Source organism: Dermacentor albipictus, chromosome 7 (genome assembly GCF_038994185.2).
Source record: "Dermacentor albipictus isolate Rhodes 1998 colony chromosome 7, USDA_Dalb.pri_finalv2, whole genome shotgun sequence".
In the NCBI taxonomy this organism is placed as follows: Eukaryota; Metazoa; Arthropoda; class Arachnida; order Ixodida; family Ixodidae; genus Dermacentor; species Dermacentor albipictus.
Genome location: NC_091827.1, coordinates 35,199,608 through 35,214,430, shown reverse-complemented (window position 1 = coordinate 35,214,430; position 14,823 = coordinate 35,199,608). Strand labels below are relative to the sequence as shown.

The 14,823-nt window shown below is 49.3% G+C and overlaps 1 long non-coding RNA gene across 1 annotated transcript in view; it reads right to left on the bottom strand.

Annotated features, from left to right (window-relative positions):
* The window catches only part of LOC139047374 (uncharacterized), a 36,165-nt gene extending 25,305 nt beyond the window's left edge, over positions 1-10,860 (bottom strand). Inside the window, exon 1 of the long non-coding RNA XR_011507132.1 lies at positions 9,949-10,860. This is a non-coding gene — a long non-coding RNA (uncharacterized lncRNA). The remainder of the gene's footprint in view (positions 1-9,948) is intronic.
* Between the last annotated feature and the right edge of the window lie 3,963 nt (positions 10,861-14,823).

Below are 14,823 nucleotides of genomic sequence, written 5' to 3'. Positions count from 1 at the left end.
TTACATCGCCCGGTTGCGCATTATTGTACGGTGGTTGAAACAATAACGAAAAATTGAAAGTAATATGGGAACAAAAGGCACAGTTATCACTTGCACATTCAACTATACGGCGTACATCTTGCATGGACGAGAAAAAAAGAACATTTGCGGTAACATCCACAACACTCGCATTCCATAATTCGCTCTCGCGAATCGTAAAAGAAAAGGAAGAAGGTAATCGATAATTTAAGGGGCTGAGCAACTGAGAATGAACTCGATTTGACAATTTAATCAGCAGAAATTGATAGTCTGGGTGCTCAGGACGTGAGCACCCCTTCCGTATCTCTGCGAAGAAAAAAGAAAAGGACGGGTTATCGTTTTTTATTGTTGCTAGATTGCTCGTGGCATTTATCTATTTATTACAGAACTCACAATGCCAGTGTGGCATTACAGGGGGGGGGGGGGGGGGCGGAGGAGATCAAGTAGTATATTCAACAAACAGTACAAGTCATTTCATAATGAATGCAAAATAATTCACGGCACAACATCTACATCCTAAAAAACACAACTTCAGTCAATAACGCAATATGTTATATTAATGAGGAAAAAGAAAGATACATCGTTAGACAGCATTGGTCCTGAGAGCACAACTTCATTCATCATCAGAACATGTTATAACAAGGAAGAAAAAAATGCACCATTACACAGAATTGTTACAGAGTCCTGCGGTAACCTGTTCCAGTGCGAAATCCTCCTGGGGAAGAAAGACATTCTTAGCATTTCGGTTTTGCATTTTATTTCTCTTACCTTGTTCACATGATCTAGACGTAAAGATAAATATCGGGCTTAAGTATGTACTTATCGCGTTCAATACCAGTTCTAGAATGAAATATGTACATTTCTACTCGAGCGTCATTTACGCGTTTACACATGCTTGTGCCCTGTTTCGAATTGAACCATTTCTTGAAGTTAGCGCATCTCTCACGTTAATCCTCAGTCAGCGCTTCATTTACGCTATTCTTTCCAAACTCAAAGAAAAGGTAAACTCTGACGCTACACGCGTGGTGAGGTCCTCGAGGACACGCGGGAGTCACTTCAGAGTACAACAATATCGAAACAAAGACAGCTACACGAAAGTATGCGAATGGTGGCACAAGTTCCAAATGGTTTGTTCAAGCTGGTCGCAAGACATCAGTGTAGGAAACTTTTTATTAAGGGGGTGGGAGAGAGGGACGAGTCGCCTAGTCACGGCCCAATACGCTCCATATTTTTATTGAGGTCACTAAGTGATACGTTGATGATACGTTGAAGACTTGTTGAAAATACTGTATTTATTTTTGGTTTTAATTGTTCCTAGATGTCTTTCTCATTACTTTTTAAGCTATATAACTGCCCTACCTCCTGGGAATGCGAGCCAACGGGCGGAATGTGAAAAAGAAGATATGTGAAATTAAACCCCGGATTTTCAGAAATGGTGTACGAGATATCAAGTTTGGTCTTTGGCTAAAAAAGCAGCTTCGATTCTACCAGGTGGTCCACTAACACGTAATTTCTTCCGTAGATCGTTTGAAGCAGCGACAAATGGAGGCGCATATATATATATATATCTGCCTTGGGGAAAAAATGGGGACACTGAACTTTGCCAAAGTCCGTTGAGGAATCTTGCCAGGGAAATTTCCCGGCTATTTATGTGACCAACAAAAGTCGCTAAGACTCCAAAAAGATACACATTTATCGTTGAAGTGGCTAAAAGCTCGCTTTATTTAGCAACTTTCTCGCTAAGTTTCCCACACTGCAAGAGATCTACAGGTCAGGTCAAAAGCCGACGGGACGCGGGTCCCGAGAAACAATGGAATGTCAGCACGCTTCGCAGCCATTAAAACAATACAGCGCTACGTTGGTCGCGTACATTCGTACACGTAGCACATGTGAAACCGAAATTGCATGAGCAAGCTCGGGAAATGTTATGTTGTTTTCTCGGATGTGTCAAGTATTGCAAGTGCTTTTTTACCCTCACATTCCCTCATTTGGAAGACCGATGCGAGGGAGCGCCACATTACCGCAAATATGGCACCAACCTTGTATGGCACCGACAAGGTACTGTTTCGAGGTCCCACTAGTTAATTATTTACAAGAATGCTGCGAAAATTTCCGAGCTGCATTTTTTTTTGAAAGTTGAAATGCAGCTCAACTTATTATCAGTGCATCAGTACGCCAGTTATAAGGTCTTACGTTCGCACGTCATATATTTGCGGTGTAAGTGAACGATATTCTCATATCTTTGTCAGTCTCTCGTTTACGAAAGCTCCGTTCTTGGTATAAGTGACTCGTCGCCCTGAACGCCGCCCTGTACCACTTGCCGCGAGTGACGCAGAGGCAGGGACGCCAAGATCCAGAGCGCCACCTCCGCAGGCCCTCCGAGATTGGGTGGCGCTGGCGGCGCCGTAAGAGATCTCGGAGGCAAGGTATCTGGGATTTCGTCGTGGCGTCGTCGTTCGTCAAGCCCCCTTAGTCGTGCCGTCGCCATCGTCGTTATCTAAGTCATCGTCATAGTGTCGTCGTCCTTATAACTCGATCAGCCGGTGCTGTTTTGAGTCGCACTTAAAGGAGAACCGACACGTAAGTTTTCGAAGTCGCAGACATTAAATCACGTATTCTGAATGTTCCTCTGTTCACACATTCATCATCATCATCATCATCATCATCATTCTGCTTTATGTCCATTGCAGGACGAAGGCCTCTCCCTGCGATATCTCATTACCCCTGCTCTGCGCCAACCGATTCCAACTAGCACCCGCGAATTCACACATTACCTCGACTAAAAGAAAACAGCAGCACCGTGCCTCGACAGAAGTTGTCGCTGCGCTTTATTCACACTCCACGGCAATTTTTTTGTGAGACATGTTGTCTTCTTGAGTTGAGGGGCTGCACTGTGCTCAACTCAATGAAAAGAGAGCCAGGAGAACTTCGAGTCGAGGATCTGTTGTGAGCACACGGGTGTTAATGACACGCTTCGCGCACACGTGAATGCGCACGCGCACGAGGGAGTGCCGCACGCGCAAGACAATTAGTGCGAAAGACGACGCAAGTGTGCATGAGGAAGGTCCAAGTGTCAAGGACGAAGTCGCAAGTCTGAAGGTTGGGCAACAATATATTTTCATACTAAAGTTGGTCTCGAAATGCCCGACTAAATATTTCATTTCGTAAATATCGTAAATATCGCTGACGTCATTGTGAGGTCATGGCGCAGAGTAAAGTTTGCTGATGTCGTAGAGCAATAAGGCTGCGTATGATGCCTTTACTCATAAAGAAACAACAAAAAAATAAAAATAAAGAAGAGGTACCCGAGCATGCCTGGAGTGTGAACCCGACATTTTCGATCGTAAGCGGTAAAATTGAAGAACTCTGGTTGCTAGGACACTTAGGGGGTTGTGTGACAAGAACGTGACGGCATGGAGGACAGATGAACGTGTAGGCTACCACGAAGGCAGGCAGGGCGCCACCTACTGATCACCGAACTCCTCCCAATAATCCCTAGTACTCGCCAGGAAAGTGACCTTGAACGCAAACGTTTTTTTTTTTAAATTAAAGTTAAATTCTGGCGATTTATGTGCCCAAACCCCGATCCGATTGGGAGCGAAGGACTCCTGATTAATTTGGACCACCTGGGGATCATTAAGTTGCCCCGAATGCACGGGACAATGGCGTTATTCTTTTTTTTTGCATTTTCCCCCATCGTAATGCGGCCGCCGTGGCCGGGATTTGATCCCGCGACCTCGTGCTTACCAGCGCGACTCCACAGCCGCTTAGCCGTAAGCAAACATTTTCGATAGACGTCGGTTGTAATATTTATTGTACGCGCGTTACACGATTACGTTAACCACTGTTAAGATAAATGTCGAATGCAGCCTACCACGGTTGTGCAAAGTCATACAAAAAAAATCAAACCTTAGTTGTTTTTTAACGATAGTCAGTACTTAAAGTCTCCCTGTGATAAGCTGCGTCTGTGTAGGTGTGCGTGTGCGTGTGTGTGCGTGTGATTGCTGATTACGAGGAGGATGGGCAAGCCGCCTCGCAAACTGACTTCTCTCCCTGAAGGTGATCGAGCAAGGCGTCTGAGTTTTCTTGCAGCTACTTTATTATAGCTACGGCACGCCGTAACTGAGATGCAGCTTAACCGCGGCCCACGATTAGTAGCAACTTTTTAATAAACGCTCCAAGTTTGCTCTGAAAAGCTCCCCAAATCTCATCGTCCTTACCCGTTCCCCTCTCCTCACAAAGAGACACGTCGGCCCCTTTCCCCATACGCTGCGGGCTGTGGGAGCAAGCCAGAATTGGAGCGATTCTTGCAGCGCAGCTTTTACCTCGTCGCTACGCGACGAAGAGCGCCCCTCCAGCCGCGTGAAGTGACGTGGCGCCATCTGTCGAGCCTGCGGCAAAGCGCACTCGGCCGGCCGCCAACGCCGAAACGTGTTGCATTCCAACTCCCTCCGGAGCGCAACAGAACCTCTCTGCTAGTAAGACATCGCTGGAAACGGGATCAGGGAGGGGGCGAGGAACAATTGGAAAACGAGATGATGCGAGACGAGATGCCCGGAGTTGAAGAAGCGTTCGTCGAACCAGCACTTGCGCAACTGCAGCCAATGAAGGGAGAAGGGAGCCTCGGAGTGTGTAATGGTAAACACTAGTGAGCGACGCTATTACGAGTCATTCGTTCTCATTGTTGTTCTCGTGAACTCTAATAAAAGCGCATTTGTCATGTACCACGCCTGCCCTTAGTGATTTAGTCGCATAGGAAAGATATGTTGTGCTAAGACTGAAAAGCTTAACTCGACGGCCTTTAACGGGGCCCTCACCGGCCTTCGTCGTTGGCGTCGACGCTAAAGTGCGCCGATCCCTGAGGCAAAGTAAATGGCTGGTGTGGGCGCACCCTGATGCCAGCGTTTCATGCGTGACATCGCAAGGGTTGCGATGCTTATGCGGGACGATCCCGGAGGTTGGGCGCGCCGATCCTGATAATGCTATCGCATTACAGTCGCTCGACTGGAGAAATAAGAACCAGTATTCTTTTTATTATTTTGAATTTGCGTCCGTCGAAGAGCATTCATTGCGCTAGCTGCAATCATATGCGTTCTGCGCACGTATAGCAGCTGTTCTTCAAGGCACGCGAAAGAGCTTCTTCCCGGTATAGGACGGCAACCCATCTCGTCACAGCGACCAAGCAACAAGGTCGACGGAAGCGACGTTGCGTTGCAGTACTTCGTCTGTTCCTACCAATGTAACTACTGTTACGTTTCGCCTACGACGCGCGGTGTAGCCTGCGCGAATGCAACGGACGCCGGGGCTTCATTCAAAGCGGCGGACATTTTGGCCCGTTCGGAGCGGCCGCGACGCATCCCCGCCGAGCGCGTCCCGGCATGTTCAGTGCCACGTGTCTGTGTGTGCGCGTGTGTGTGTGTACCCACGCTTGTCAAACCGCGGCAGCCGGGGAGAGGAGCTCCCCAAGTGTGAAGCGAGGAGGACTGACCGGCGCCGGCCCGGCTGATGCGTCACTACACTCGTCTCTACATGTCTCTCAGTCCGTCCGTGCCTCGCTGTCACGTGGTGTCACCCGTGACCTTCCTTCTTGCCCGCGACGCCAAGAGTATAAAAGCAGCTGCTCCCGGACGCCGAGAAAGAGGCTCCGAATTCTTCCGTCGAGAAGTGTGCTCTCCCGTCTCTCCACTTCGGTCGACCTGACCGGCCGCTCTTTTGCGATGCTAGAATAAACAAGTTGTTCTGTTAGCAGTCGACTCATGCTTTGCCGGGACCTTCGGATGCTTCCAGTGTGCCCCAGGCCGCCAGGCCAACGCTACCCTTGGGGCTTGCGACCCATTTGCAACAACGGGCGCCAGCGGTCTGATTGCAATAACGGGTGTCAGCACTGAGGTTCAAACAGCTGGTGGCAGCGCTGAGATTCCAACAGCCGGTGCCATCGGTGGGATTCCAACACTACATATCCTGTTGCGTCTGCTTGACTTATCGCTTATACTTCTTATGGGGAGTTTGCCGACACCTCCCGCGGATTCATTTCACTTTGACAGAAATTATGAAGGAACCATCGAATATGAGTGTCAGCGTAAGTGATATAGCTTCATGAATAAGCTCAATTATCCGCGAAAGTCGTTGACGCAGCGTCACTTTGAGTTCCTTCATAGTCGTGGCGTTCGCACTTTGAAATCGAGCCTCGACATTGCACTCACTCATGTTCCTTCGCGGTTGCGGCAGCGAAGGAACAGCACTGACACTTAGCCTCGCGTCGCCTTTTCAGCTTCTGCTCATATTCTGCCACAGTCATAGCAGCAGTCACGCTTGGCCACTGTTTCGTTCGCCAAACCACAAGGCTCAACAAATTGGATGGATGGATGGATGGATGGATGGATGGATGGATGGATGGATGGATGGATGGATGGATGGATGGATGGATGGATGGATGGATGGATGGATACTATGAGCGTCCCCTTTGAGACGGAGACGTCGATTACGCCACCAAGCTCTTGTTCTTCCCGTAATGTCCTACCTACCTGTATTTGTAAACACACACACACAGACAAAGGATTCCCAGCGTCAAACTGTCTGAACCACTTCTGGGAACGTTGCGTTTGCCTGACGTGACGTCAACTCTGCCGTTACGTCAGCGCCTCTCCAGCCAACCATCGAGGTTCGGAGAAACGGCGCCTTCTCCTACGGCGACCTGCTTTCTGCCGGCTGGTTCCGCCTCTGTGGCAGCCCTTTCCTCCCACCTGCGGCTCTATACTCGCCTCATTCTATCGGCAGAGAAATACCGGTTGCCGACCGCAAAACCGGGGTATCGGCAAGCTATTGTCGGTAAAATAAATACGGAGACCAGCACAGGCGTATAAACAATTTTTTTTTTCACTGAAGCACATTATTTTGCCTGACGTAATCATTGCATACCAGCTGCCGTGATCTCCTTCGTTTATGAATTCAGAATTGTTCGTTGCTGTTTATAGTCGCTGTGCGATGTTCCGTGACGCGGCGCAAGCCTTCGCATTTGTGCAGCTGTTTTCAACGCGATAGCGTTAAGGTGCCTGTGTCGCAGAAGATCCGCGGCGTCGGCGGAGTTGTCAGTGAGCGAAAATTTCCGTATATCTTTAGGTATATCTATACACCACGCCTTGCTGTATGGCATGCGGTATATGCGGGTTATATTGCCACACCATTCTATCACTAATATGGCTCACACTTGTCTCACACTCTTGTCAAAGTTATCCCTTGGAATTTTAAGAATCACAGCCCAGAAACAAATGTCGTGAAACGAAAGACCGACAGCGCACGCCTTTTATCTTAAACCTTCTCATACTTAAGTATTAAAAGTACGAAACAATAACACAAACCTGAAAATTTTATAATTTCTGGCGCTGCTGTGCACAACCTCCGGGATTGGCGCCCACGGAATTGAGGCCGCGTTTTTATCAGAAAGCTCGCCTCCGTGCGTAGCGTTAGGTTACGTAAGCTACAGTTGCCAGGAAGCGCGAGAAGCAGTCAGGGATCATTGAGTGCTATCGTTTTTAATGCTAAAGCACTGACCCATTGAGTGAAAATCCCTCGTAGTCGGCGTGAGCGAAAGATGGTATCAAAAGTGGCCAAGGCGCAAATAGTAATGACATTTTAAAATATGGTCGAATTAACGTCCGATTTCTTTGGCAGGTCCCCTAAACAAAGTGAATTAATGGCTACGAAAAGCAAAACTGGTAAGTTTCCGTGTGAGCGGGAATCGAACGCGGGAGTGCGATACGATCCCGCTTCCCCGACGCCCCGATGGCTCCACAGTTCTGGCTCACTCAAGGTGTGCCTCGTGCATGCGTCATTGCACGCGTCACCTCGCAGTCATCTGGTCGACTAAAGGCGTGGCCGAGTGCGCGCGTCATTTGGCACGTGACGCCACAGCCAATGGGGATGAGGTGGCGTCACGTCATGAGCGCGTTCATGGCGTTCAGAGGTCTGCCGACGGCACAATGCATGCTTTCGCATTCCCGCACGTAAGCAGTCTTAAGTGTCTGCAAAATTCTTTTTCAAAGATGGACGAAGCCATCTGAAGACCGCAGAAGACCCAGCGAATCTAGAGCTAATAAAGTTTTTCACTCACTCACTCACTCACTCACTCACTGAAAGTGAAGAGTCCTTTGCGAACGCTTTCTGAATTTTCTGATAGCGGCTGGCGGCTGGTTGGGGGCGGCGGGCTGCTGCTATACACACCCTCATTTAGCCAGACCATGCTAGACGCTCGCAGAATGCCTTGCACTCTTACACAAGACAAATGCGTTTGTGCAAAGCGTGTTTTCAGTCGTTCAGAAAACGGAAATTTCGAGTTACAAGTTCCTGGCTTTTGAGCTCCTCGTCGTTATCTTTAGCGCGTTGCGCTGGCGCAAGCAACACACTCCCGTGCTATCACCCTTGGCGATCGCTCGTCGCCTTTTCGACAAGCGCGAGCATACCGAAGGAAGGTATAGCTTGTTGCGGGGCCATAAACACCGCCACAAGCTTGTCCCACTAAGATTGAGCACGCGTCAAACTAACTTCGTCACCACGGCCGAGCTGCGTTTCGCTAACTGCGTCACAAGTCTGGGCTCCGTCAAGTAGGCCTGAATTGCTTGAAATGCGTCGCAGACTGTCAAACAAAATGTCTCACCTTGCCGTATTGCAATAGTGCAGTGGTGGCGTGTCGAAGCGCAGAACGAACGCAAGAATACGCCGGGATCCCAACAAATCAGGCTACGTCCAAAAAAGAAAGAGACGGGTCAACGAATGGGAGAACTTCACATGCGCAGCAGGCCTCGCTCACTTCCGCGGCGTGTCAGGCGCATGACCCGTGCATCTGCAGCATGCCGTTAACTTGTCGCTAGGTTACGCAAGAAGAGCAAGTCTCAAAGTAGAAGTTCATATATACGTAAAGCTTTTTAGTTTTAGCGGGAAACAATAAAAAAAGATGTCTGTTAACTTCATTTGCCATTGTTTTTTCATGCTCGCGGCAGCTAACAGCGGCATAATACCAGCGTGACGTATTTCCTGTTGCCAGTTTTCGCCTATAGTGTCCCCTCTTGTCGAATTGCTTTTCCTGTACGGTGCTTTCTCGAGCTGTGTCGGCGGCACATCACTGACCGCACCGTTGCGCGGCGTGTAAGGGTGCGCGCACGAGCAATTCAGTCGAACAGCTAGCTACACGGTCCACGACGCGTGTGTTGAAGGTGGACGTGGCGCGCCCCGCCCGGAGGCGAGAACGATCCTGCGCAGCCGACGACAGGGCGCATCGTGAAGGAGCAACGAACTCAGTGGCGTAGCTAGGTCGTCTGGCACCCGGGGCCCATAGGTCTTCTGTCACCCTCCTCCCCCCCCCCCCCGCCGGTGTAGCCGGCGGAAAGAGGGGTGTCTTCAGACGTAGATGACACTCCCCCCCTCTGGCCCCTTGCACCTAGGGCCCATGGCCCCCCGGCCCCCCCTGTTGCTACGCCACTGAACGAACTCACTGTGCAGAGTGGGGCCAGGGCTAGTAGGAATGTCTGGTCGTTTCGGTGACAGCGACTAACGGGGGATGCAGCGTAACTGCAGCACTCTGGAGGTATGGCTTATCTGATGTCGGGGGCTCGAGAAGATCGCTGCTTGTGTCTGTCTGCGGTGGTGACAACTGTCGCGGTCGCAGCGGCGTCGGCAAGGAGCGGAGCGCGGACGCCGACTCGACGGCTGGCTCGGCGGACGGCGTGGACGGACCGGTGCACGGAAGGCTGGTCGCGCCCGGGGCCGGTTGGCACGTCCGACGCTGTTTGAAACAGACCCGACGGCGTGCGGTACAAGATCCGGCGTTGGGTCGCGGCGATATGACCACGTGCCATGTTTGGTAGCGAGAACAGCGACGAAGTGGCTGGTTGAATTGACGTGCCGATACCCTTAACGAGAACATTGTGCGCTTACCTGGACAAAAGAGACTCCTGGTGAGACCTTGAGGCCGGGGCTGCGCGCTATAGCGCACATGTTGGTCAACGAGACGGTATCGTGGCAGGTGTGTACGAAGGAAGGTTGTCCTGTTGTCGCTGGCATACGGGTGCAGTCAGAGACGCGCTTGGTGCTGGTGGTGAGGGTGTTGGCAGAGATGAGTCCCGTACCGCGCGGTCAACCTCAGGAACAAGGTCTTGTATACGTAGCGCCGTGGAAGTTTAGCGCGGCCTGCTGCAGCTCGTCGTGTAGGGGCGCGTGCCAGGCGACGGAACGCTGAGGCAGAGTTTGAGATCAAGTGAGAGGACGCGTCGAGGAATACCTCGTACTTGAACTCCTGAATGCCGACGTCGTTAAGCTCCAGACCCGCCTGAAACTGTGCGAGTCATGCGTCGACGTATAGTGGGAGGCCGGAACGGGGCGTAGTGGTGGATTGAACTGCGGTTCTGGCCAGTTAGCCACGGCACCGTGTCTCGGTGAAATGCGCGTTCTCCCGGGTCACCACTGTCGCGAACCGAGGTGCAACCGCAACGGAGCGCCAGAACGAGAGGGCCAGCGGGTAGCGGGCTTCTAGAACCACATTGCGCGTGCCCTGCTGCTTGCGCATCTAGCACGCGCAGCTATCCGGTCTTTATTTTCCTCCTCTTTCACCGAGAGCGCCGACCTTAGTGTCCCCGCGTTGCAACGTCGGCGGGCGCTGCGAGTGCACCAATGATTACTGGACGATTTCTGACGTTCACCGGGGTTGGACAGTGACGTTGCGGAAGCAACGAACTGCTTATCTCTACTGTGTTGTCTTTGGACTTCCACCGGCCGGGGTACTCGCGGGAACACCCGGCACGCATCTTTCACTCGTATCGCGTATACGTGTTCTTTCTTTTTAATACACAAGCGTATCGCCCGTGGTGGCTGCTGGGAGATCCCCCTTGACGCGGCGAGAGCCTTGGCATCCACCTGCACGGCAAGATGCGCGCAATCGCTGCCACATATACCGCAGGGAAAAGCGAGGGAGAGGGGAGACTTCCCTCGATCCTCGCCCACTTCTTCGTGCTGCGTCCGCTGGCGAATTTCGTCAGCGCGAAGCGGCTTCGCAGCGACACGCGCTGCAGCGCTAAATTTCTTGATCCTGCTGTCACGAACGAGAGAGTAGCAGACTGATCCCAGTGTGTTGTTTGTGTTCCTTGTTTTCCCTCTTCTTGTGCCCATGTCTGCGGGTCTAACTTATTTCTTTTATTTTTTGGCATGAATCTGTGCCACCTAGCCCAACTCTCTGTCATCCGAAGATTTATTTATATACTTTATTTTTTAGTACACCGAAGCTTCCTTCTCCTTGGATGACGGGCTTCGAATTCTGCGTTAGAATCAGTCCTCTTGCTCCCTCGCTTGCAAAGTTAATCTCATTTTCATTTATTACTGTTCAAACTACTACGCCGAGTCATGTTACAATACATGCCTATGTGGTAAAAGAAATCCTGAGTAATCCGCGTAGTCATCGCACCTTACATATACTACTGACGTGCATTTTCGCCATAGACTATGAACTTCAAATAAATTGCACGTTTCTTAACTTTTCTGAAGCTTTCGGCAAGTTCTAATTATCCGCCCGGTAATTAGACTGTTTAAAGCTATCTTAAATGCGTAACTTCCTAACTTATCGTCAGCAATTCACAGTTAACAATTTTGCATCAACCCTTATACGCCACCACCGGTGTACCACACGGCAGCGTACGAAGGTCGTTTCTCTTTCCATAATTTACATCAACGACATGTCCACTAACACCTCGACCTGCACGTCAATTTTCGCCGGCGATTGCATAATGTGCAATCATCAGCAAAAATTCACATTGTATAATAGACAATAGCCCCCCTTGAAGACCATCACCTTGAACAGAGCCCTGGAGACCACCGGACTCTTCGAGATGACCTTCAACGCATGAGCTACTGGAGTAACACCTTGCCAATGACACTGATCTAAATGCAAGGTAATGTCCTTCACACGTAAAAACTTCAGCTCAAATTTTAGCTATTATATAGATATGTATCCAGTGTCTCGAGCTTCGATAAACAAGTATCTAGGCGTTGATCTCCCACCAAACCTTTACTGGGCCTCACATATCACAACCTCTGCGCGCCATTGCTTCAAAATCACCATGGTGCATTAGTCGCAACTTGTACCTACTTCCCAGTATAACTGCAGCAAATTAGCGTTCCTAACATTTGTCCCTCCGAAGCTCGAGTTTGCCTCCCCGATACGGACTCCCCATTGTGAATACTTTCTCTGCACGCTGGAAGCTATCCAAATCGAGACAGTCGACTAATTTCCCGCATTTATAATCGCCAGTCAAGGATAATTCTAATCAAACTTTACATTCGTATTACACACAAAGTACCCGTTCTGAGGTCGCACTCCTGCCCTTGCTCCACAAATACGTTCGTCAAATGAAATCATCACTCTTGCTGCTGCAACGTGAATGACGAGGCCGCATGGCGACGATTTGAAATGTCTTATGTTTTACTTGCATCTATGAAAATACAGAGGAATATTTCTCTCACCATTGCCACGATCCATTCGCGTATACAATGCCTTTATTGACATCGCTGCCCCGGACAATCAGATAAAGGCACATACAGGAAACTCCTGAACCTGTACATTTCGTCTTAAACCATTATTTGCAGCATGCGATACTATGCATGAGCATGTAATGTCATGCTGTGCATTTTCTTACGCAATGTTTGGTTATGTGCGCTGCGAGCGATGTGAGTGCTAAAATTATCCAACCTTTTTGTACGTTGACTCAAATTGTATTTTTTATCCGAGTAGGCTTAGTATTTTTTCTCTACTCTTCATTTGTAACCCTGTATTGTAACAATATTTTTTACTCATTTTGGCGGCACTCCTGTATCGGTGTACTTCTGTAATACTTATACTCGGGCTTGCCTGTCTCCTAGATGTGTTTTTTTTTTCTCTGTCCTTCGTTCATGCCCCATCACTGAATAGTTCTCGTGTTTTTTTTTTCTCTGTCCTTCGTTCATGCCCCATCACTCAATAGTTCTCGTGAAGCTGTCAAGACATATTAAAGTAAATAAATCAATAATTTCGAAGACGCTTTTGAAGGTCCCTGCAGATTCCGATATGTGCACTGGATCTGCATTATTTATTTATTTATTTATTTATTTATTTATTTATTTATTTATTTATTTATTTTGTTTGCCTGTTTTGCTTTGCTTACAGACAGACAGACAGACAGACAGATAGATAGATAGATAGATAGATAGATAGATAGATAGATAGATAGATAGATAGATAGATAGATAGATAGATAGATAGATAGATAGATAGATAGATAGATAGATAGATAGATAGATAGATAGATAGATAGATAGATAGATAGATAGATAGATAGATAGATAGATAGATAGATAGATAGATAGATAGATAGATAGATAGATAGATAGATAGATAGATAGATAGATAGATAGATAGATAGATAGATAGATAGATAGATAGATAGATAGATAGATAGATAGATAGATAGATAGATAGGGCCAGCTTCATATACCTTGGTATCTCCCTGATTGCCATCCCCGCAGTGGTAATGCCCAAAGAGTGCGGCCGTATTGGCTGATGCAGCAGACCCAGACGAGCAGGAACATCATGTCCTCTGGCCTCATATTTGTATCGATGGGGGACTGTGGTCACACAGACGGCAAATGTAACTGTAAGATGGGCGAAAGAGAAAACGCTCTCGGTGCAAAAACAATTCTCGCCACAGGGTATTCAAGCCTGTCACGTCCACCGCATAAATCAACCCCATCGATCGCTACTCCAGAACTGTCTCTACCGGGATGGTCCCTTGGCATTTTTAAACGTCATTGTCATCGTCGTTGGTGTTGTCTCATCACCTGCAATAAATCTGGAACCTGAAACCTGAATACGGTCCCGGCTTCGTTCGACGGGACAGGTGTATCTATACTCGGTCAAAATCTGAGCATTCGACACAAGCTACGCTCACAGAACTGCAGCACACTAGGTTTCAGCGCCTCGGCGCTCCGAAGCAGTAGTTCCGGGGTGACGCTGATACCGAAAAGAGTTCGCGACTCCACCGTGATGTCAGAGAAATGGACGAACTAAACCTGGCCCGCCGTATCTGTACAATTTCTCTTCCGGTTGGACAGCAGTGCGTTTGCCACTACACTCCCTTGCAAAATTTTTTACAGAACGTCTATAGACAGTCTATAGACGTCTATAGACTGTCTATAGACTTTCTATAAACATTTTTGTATGGGCTCGTAGCTTCTCGAGGGCTATACAGGTGGCGTTGAACAGAGACAGCGTCGGCTATAGGAGACGCCTTCCGATAGCGAACGCACACTACATCCACGAGCTTCAATGAGCACGCTATATAAAAAAATGGCTGTGGCTTAGCTAAGGTTAAGCCCCGGATGCGAAGCATACTAGCCTTTATTTTACTTGTTGAACCACTGTTTAGCCTGGCGAACTGCTGTTGCTTGGCTATATTTGGTTCGGCTAGACGAAGCAACAACTCATGCAGGCGAGCGCACGAGCTGAGACCCGGCTATGTAGCGACGCGGCCGCAAGCGAGCGCACGAGTTGAGCCTCCGCTTTTGCAGCTGTTATGACGTCATATGGTAGCTACGCGGCCGCGCGCGGCGCACCAAGGAAGAGCGCGGTTGTGCGGCTAGTACGCTTCGCATAAAACCGCTCGACACGGAACGGGCGCTTCTGCAGTCGTCGCCCTCTCGTGGTGACAGCGGACGATCGACCTCGGCGTGGCCCCGACCAATCTAAAAACGTTGGCCCCGACGCAGCGTTTGATTCGGGGCCGGGCTGGC